Below are 7,474 nucleotides of genomic sequence, written 5' to 3'. Positions count from 1 at the left end.
TTTACAGAGTAAATTGTTTGATATCAATTACTTGTGTAAAATTGTCTATGATAGTTGTTTTTTTTCCTACTAACTCAGTTGAATGTCGCTCTGGGCGTCTGCAAATTGACTAAAGTGTAAAATGATAGGCTAACTAAAATATCACAACAAAACTCATATCAATATGATAATATATTTTGTATTTATTTCACAGTACACAAAGAAAATAACATTTACATAGTTGGCTCAACTGGTCCAGCCAGTTGCCTAAAGCAGAGTATAACTCTTGACATAATGGTTATATATTGTAATACTACAATATGTTTATTGTACTGAGAAGTCCCTCAATTCATTGAATTTGACACTTCTCTATGGGTTTGCTCCGTTTAGTGGGACTGGGGCCCATTACCCGCTGTAGGTCGCTGTTAAAGCTGGGGCGGCGGGCCAGTGGGTACACCGCACCGCATGGCGCGTTTGGAACCAACGCACGGCTACGTCTGCCACAACGGCTTCTGCTGGTGCTCAGCGCCTGGTAGGTACGGATGGAGATCTCGCAGTGCTGAGACGGACGCGTCTCGGTAGGGAGACCGCCTAGCTTGACGAGGGCTTCGAACATCTCTTCTAGACTGGTACTGTCTTTGGCTGATGTCTCGAAGAGCGCCGTGTCCTCTCCAAGAGCTTGGAACATCTCCGGACGACCGATGACCCTCTCCGCCTCTAAGTCCACTTTGTTGCCGCATATCACTATGGGAACCCGGGCATTCTCTTTAAGCTTCATCAGCTTGGTCTTGGCTGCTATTATCTCTTTGCGCAGTGTGTACACCTCTTTGAAGGAGTCTCTGTCATCCACACTGAACACCAGGAGAAATATGTCACCTGTTGGAGGGAAGAGCACAGATTTAGTGATTTGATTAAATGCAAAAAAACACCCACATTAATTTTCCAACTCAATGTATTAGATCAAGGCTATGCAAAGGCAAATGCAATGTACACAAAACACTTTTCATTGTCCAACTCAATGCATTAGATCTATACAAAGTCAATAGCCTATACACTCATAACCTACACACCTGTCAGTATGGACAGCCTCCGTCTAGCGGGGGAAGTCTCTCTCCTTCGCTGCGTCCAGGATATCAATCTGATAGGTTTCTCCTCGGATCTGGTACAACTTCCTGTGGAAGTCTTCTGCCGTCGGCTCGTACTGTTCCTCGAACCCGTCGTTCAGGAACCGCCTGAGAATGTTCGTCTTGCCCATCTGGGCGCGCCGAGGACTACAACGCGGCGGCAGTTACGGGGCTTGGTGAGGCGCATCTCCTCCAGTGGCGCGGTGCATGGAGTTTGATCCGGGAGCTTCAACGTCGCTAGCGGGTCGAAGGATCTTCTTTTGGGGAACCTTTCCGAGGATGTAGCGCGAGTGGTCCCCGTGCTGGAAGACCGGACCACCCTCGTCTTCTTGTTGGTGTGTCTCCAGTGCTCAGTGACCGTTTTAAATATCCCTTTACTCGCCTTGGTCATGTTTGAGACCTTTTTGTATTGCATGAGGATTGTAGGTGATTGACAGTTGACACCTGTGACTTTAACATTGGGAAGCTGGTTGGAAATCGTTTGTTGTTCAAAATTATCGTCCATGTTGAGCTGGGTCGGTGGATGTCCGGCAGTGGCACAAGAGCTGAACGTGTCGGCGGTGCCATCAACGGAAAGGTAGACTACTTTCTCTGTTGTGTTCACCTCCATGTTCCTTCCAGGCACGGGGATCATCCGGAATGTCTGTTGTTACAGTTATGTTACACCTGTTGCTTCCCCATGTGTTGTGTTGCATTGGAGTGTGCAGAGAGGAGCGTCGGCGCGGGTATTTATAGTGTCTGGACGGACAGATTGGTTGCTACGTCATTAGATAGAATCTTCACACCGCATCAACACTCCGCTCCTTTTATAGTAGTATCATAGAAATAACTGTGTTCATATGATATCAGTCAGGTGAAGGCTATAGCCTTCCAATCCTTTATTAAATGTAATTAATACAATGCAATAACTTTCAGGGCTTCTGCACATGTCAGGGAAGCCCATGACAAAGGAGGATGGAGCACAGCTAGGGTTGGAGCACAGTTAGAGATGGAGCACAGTTAGAGATGGAGCACAGTTAGTGATGGATCACAGCTAGAGATGGAAGCAGTGCTGAAAATAAGGATCTGAGCAGTGCTGGACAGAGACACATTGATCCTACATTGGAAGGAAGAACTTGACTGAACTACAACAGCAATGTTTCTTGACTACATGTAATGGTTGTAAAAATAAAATAACATGTACCTTTATCAGGGAAAAGGTTATAAAATCATCAAAAAAAATTTAAAAATAATAATGGTGATGAAATGGGGTATAATTAGGGATATATGGGGTATAATTAGAGATTAGATTAGAGCTAGCTACTTGCTATTAGCCACCGTTAGCATCTTCACCATTGTCTGTGGCCTGCACTACCCACCAGCCAGCTCTAGCTCTGGCCTGGACAATTTGTCAGCCAGTCTGCACAGCGTACTATCGACCCAGAGCATATCGGATTTTCTGCCGGAATCACTGGACCCTAGCGCCGGATCATCGCAACCAGCTAGCTGCAACCAAATGGCTGTTGTCGTTGGCTAATTACCATTGCCCCTTAGCAAGCACCAGTTAGCCTTGAGCTAGCCTCGAGCCAGGCCCACATCCCAGCTACCTCTCTGTCAACCGGACGGGACCTCCTAGTGTTGACACGGAGCCCCGCCGATCCAACACGACTGGTTTGCCGACTAAATCGTCTGATGTGGTTTCAACAGGCTTCCCGTTACGACGTCGACCACGAAGATCCATCTGCTAGCCCCAGCCCGTTAGCACACGCAAGCCGGGCCTCTTGCTCACCAGTGCTGTAGCAACCCCCAAACTACCTCCGAACTCTCCTATTGCGGTTCACCGGACCTTATGATAACTCAGCTATACAGCTGATGCCTGCTGGACTGTTCCTTTATACGGTACAGCATCCTGTTTATGTTTAGCCTCAGCCCAAACTTTGTCGCCATTACCAGCAGTTGTCTTAGCTCTCTCGAATAACACCTGTGATTGCTTTGTGCCCTCTCTCCCATGTCAATATGCCTTGCTTATTGCTGTTTTGGTTATTTCTTATTGTACTATTTCACTGTAGAGCCCCCAGCCCAGCTCAACCTGCCTTAGACAGCTCCTTTGTCCCACCCCCATACACGCGGAGACCGACTCAATCGGTGCCTCCAGTGATGCTATCTCTTTCATCGTTACCCAACGCTTAGGTTTACCTCCACTGTACTCATATCCTTCCATATCCTTGTCTGTACATAATGCCCTGAATCTATTCTACAATGCCCGGAAATCTGCCCCTTTTTTCTCTGTACCCAATGCACTAGAAGACCAGTTCTTAAAGCCTATAGCCATATCCTTATTCTACTCCTCCTCAGTTCCTCTGGTGATGTAGAGGTTAACCCAGGCCCTGTAGCCCCCAGTATCACTCCTACTCCCCAGGCGTTATCATTTGTTGACTTTTGTAACCGTAAAAGCCTTGGTTTCTTGCACGTTAACATCAGAAGCCTCCTCCCTAAGTTTGAGTTATTCACTGCGTTAGCACACTCCGCCAACCCTGATGTTCTAGCAGTCTGAATCCTGGCTTAGGAAGGCCACCAAAATTCAGAAATGTCCATCCCCAACTACAACATTTTCCGTCTCGATAGAACTGCCAAAGGGGGTGGGGTTGCAATCTACTGTAGAGATAGCCTGCAGAGCTCTATCATACTATCCAGGTCTGTGCCCAAACAGTTTGAGCTTCTACTTCTAAAATCCACCTTTCCAGAAATAAGTCTCTCACTGTTGCTGCATGCTACAGACCCCCCTCAGCCCCGAACTGTGCCCTGGACACCAAATGTGAACTGATTGCCCCCCATCTATCCTCAGAGTTTGTACTGCTTGGTGACCTAAACTGGGATATGCTTAACACCCCGGCCAACCTACAATCTAAACTAGATGCCCTCAATCTCACACAAATGATCAACGAACCTACCAGGTACAACCCAAAATCTGTAAACATGGGCACCCTCATAGATATCATCCTGACAAATTTGCCCTCTAAATACACCTCCGCTGTCTTCAACCAGGATCTCAGCTTTCACTGCCTTATTGCCTGCGTCCGTAATGGGTCCGCGGTCAAACGACCACCCCTCATCACTGTCAAACGCTCCCTAAAACACTTTAGCGAGCAGGCCTTTCTAATTGACCTGGCCCGGGTATCCTGGATGGATATTGACCTCATTCCGTCAGTAGAGGCCGCCTGGTTGTTCTTTAAAAGTGCTTTCCTCTCAATCTTAAATAAGCATGCCCCATTCAGCAAATTCAGAACTAAGAACAGATATAGCCCCTGGTTCTCCTCAGACTTGACTGCCCTTGACCAGCACAAAAACATCCTGTGGCGTACTGCAATAGCATCGAACAGCCCCGCGAAATGCAACTTTTCAGGGAAGTCAGGAACCAATATACACAATCAGTTAGGAAAGCAAAGGCTAGCTTTGTCAAACAGAAATTTGCATCCTGTAGCACTAACTCCCAAAAGTTTTGGGACACTAAAGTCCATGGAGAATAAGAGCACCTCCTCCCAACTGCCCACTGCAATGACGCTTAGGAAACACTGTCACCACCGATAAATCTACAATAATCGAGAATTTCAACAAGCATTTTGCTCACGGCTGGCCATGCTTTCCACCTGGCTACCACTACCCCGCCACCAGCTCTGCACCCTCCGCTGCAACTTGCCCATGCCCCCCCTCCATGTCTCCGTCTCTCCATGTCTCCGTCTCTCCATGTCTCCGTCTCTCCATGTCTCCGTCTCTCCATGTCTCCGTCTCTCCATGTCTCCGTCTCTCCATGTTTCCGTCTCTCCATGTCTCCGTCTCTGTCTCTCCATATCTCCGTCTCTCCATGTCTCCGTCTCTCCATGTCTCCGTCTCTCCATGTCTCTGTCTCTCCATGTCTCTGTCTCTCCATGTCTCTGTCTCTCCATGTCTCTGTCTCTCCATGTCTCCGTCTCTCCATGTCTCCGTCTCTCCATGTCTCTGTCTCTCCATGTCTCTGTCTCTCCATGTCTCCGTCTCTCCATGTCTCCGTCTCTCCATGTCTCCGTCTCTCCATGTCTCCGTCTCTCCATGTCTCTGTCTCTCCATGTCTCCGGTCTCTCCATGTCTCCGTCTCTCCATGTCTCTGTCTCTCCATGTCTCCGTCTCTCCATGTCTCTCCTCTCAATGTCTCTGTCTCTCCATGTCTCCGTCTCTGTCTCTCCATATCTCTGTCTCTCCATATCTCTGTCTCTCCATGTCTCTGTCTCTCCATGTCTCCGTCTCTCCATGTCTCTGTCTCTCCATGTCTCTGTCTCTCCATGTCTCTGTCTCTCCATGTCTCTGTCTCTCCATGTCTCCGTCTCTGTCTCTCCATATCTCTGTCTCTCCATGTCTCTGTCTCTCCATGTCTCCCGTCTCTCCATGTCTCCGTCTCTCCATGTCTCTGTCTCTCCATGTCTCTGTCTCTCCATGTCTCTCTCTCCATATCTCTGTCTCTCCATGTGTCTGTCTCTCCATGTCTCTGTCTCTCCATGTCTCTGTCTCTCCATGTCTCCGTCTCTGTCTCTCCATGTCTCTGTCTCTCCATGTCTCTGTCTCTCCATGTCTCCGTCTCTCACGTCTCTCCATGTCTCTGTCTCTCCATGTCTCCGTCTCTCCATGTCTCTGTCTCTCCATGTCTCCGTCTCTCCATGTCTCTGTCTCTCCATGTCTCCGTCTCTCCATGTCTCTGTCTCTCATGTCTCCGTCTCTCCATGTCTCCGTCTCTCCATGTCTCTGTCTCTCGCTTCTCTCCATGTCTCTGTCTCTCCATGTCTCTGTCTCTCCATGTCTCTGTCTCTCCATGTCTCTGTCTCTCCATGTCTCTCCGTCTCCGTCTCTCCATGTCTCCGTCTCTCCATGTCTCTGTCTCTCCATGTCTCCGTCTCTCCATGTCTCCGTCTCTCCATGTCTCCGTCTCTCCATGTCTCCCGTCTCTCCATGTCTCTGTCTCTCCATGTCTCTGTCTCTCCATGTCTCCGTCTCTCCATGTCTCCGTCTCTCCATGTCTCCGTCTCTCCATGTCTCCGTCTCTCCATGTCTCCGTCTCTCCATGTCTCTGTCTCTCCATGTCTCTGTCTCTCCATATCTCCGTCTCTCCATGTCTCGTCTCTCCATGTCTCCGTCTCTCCATGTCTCCGTCTCTCCATGTCTCTCTCTCCATGTCTCTGTCTCTCCATGTCTCTGTCTCTCCATGTCTCTGTCTCTCCATGTCTCTGTCTCTCCATGTCTCTGTCTCTCCATGTCTCCGTCTCTCCATGTCTCCGTCTCTCCATGTCTCTGTCTCTCCATGTCTCTGTCTCTCCATGTCTCTGTCTCTCCATGTCTCTGTCTCTCATGTCTCCGTCTCTCCATGTCTCCGTCTCTCCATGTCTCTCTCTCCATGTCTCCGTCTCTCCATGTCTCCGTCTCTCCATGTCTCTGTCTCTCCATGTCTCCGTCTCTCCATATCTCCGTCTCTCCATGTCTCCGTCTCTCCATGTCTCCGTCTCTCCATGTCTCCGTCTCTCCATGTCTCCGTCTCTCCATGTCTCTGTCTCTCCATGTCTCTGTCTCTCCATGTCTCCGTCTCTGTCTCTCCATGTCTCCGCTCCATGTCTCTGTCTCTCCATGTCTCTGTCTCTCCATGTCTCTGTCTCTCCATGTCTCCGTCTCTCCATGTCTCTGTCTCTCCATGTCTCTGTCTCTCCATGTCGTCCTCCATGTCTCTCCATGTCTCTGTCTCTCCATGTCTCCGTCTCTCCATGTCTCCGTCTCTCCATGTCTCCGTCTCTCCATGTCTCCGTCTCTCCATGTCTCGTCTCTCCATGTCTCTGTCTCTCCATGTCTCCGTCTCTCCATGTCTCTGTCTCTCCATGTCTCTGTCTCTCCATGTCTCTCATGTCTCGTCTCTCCATGTCTCTGTCTCTCCATGTCTCCGTCTCTCCATGTCTCTCTCTCCATGTCTCTGTCTCTCCATGTCTCTGTCTCTGTCTCTCCATATCTCTGTCTCTCCATATCTCTGTCTCTCCATGTCTCCGGTCTCTCCATGTCTCCGTCTCTCCATGTCTCTGTCTCTCCATGTCTCTGTCTCTCCATGTCTCTGTCTCTCCATGTCTCTGTCTCTCCATGTCTCTGTCTCTCCATGTCTCTGTCTCTCCATGTCTCTGTCTCTCCATGTCTCCGTCTCTCCATGTCTCTGTCTCTCCATGTCTCTGTCTCCATGTCTCCGTCTCTCCATGTCTCCGTCTCTCCATGTCTCCGTCTCTCCATGTCTCCGTCTCTCCATGTCTCCGTCTCTCCATGTCTCTCGTCTCTCCATGTCTCCGTCTCTCCATGTCTCTGTCTCTCCATGTCTCCGTCTCTCCATGTCTCCG

General features: G+C 49.3%; 1 pseudogene; it reads right to left on the bottom strand.

Annotated features, from left to right (window-relative positions):
* Nucleotides 1-252: 252 nt before the first annotated feature.
* Nucleotides 253-1,784, bottom strand: LOC123491332 (annotated as a pseudogene).
* Nucleotides 1,785-7,474: the final 5,690 nt, after the last annotated feature.

This window comes from Coregonus clupeaformis, chromosome 7 (genome assembly GCF_020615455.1).
Source record: "Coregonus clupeaformis isolate EN_2021a chromosome 7, ASM2061545v1, whole genome shotgun sequence".
Taxonomy (NCBI): domain Eukaryota; kingdom Metazoa; phylum Chordata; class Actinopteri; order Salmoniformes; family Salmonidae; genus Coregonus; species Coregonus clupeaformis.
This window is presented reverse-complemented; position numbering and strand designations above follow the sequence as displayed.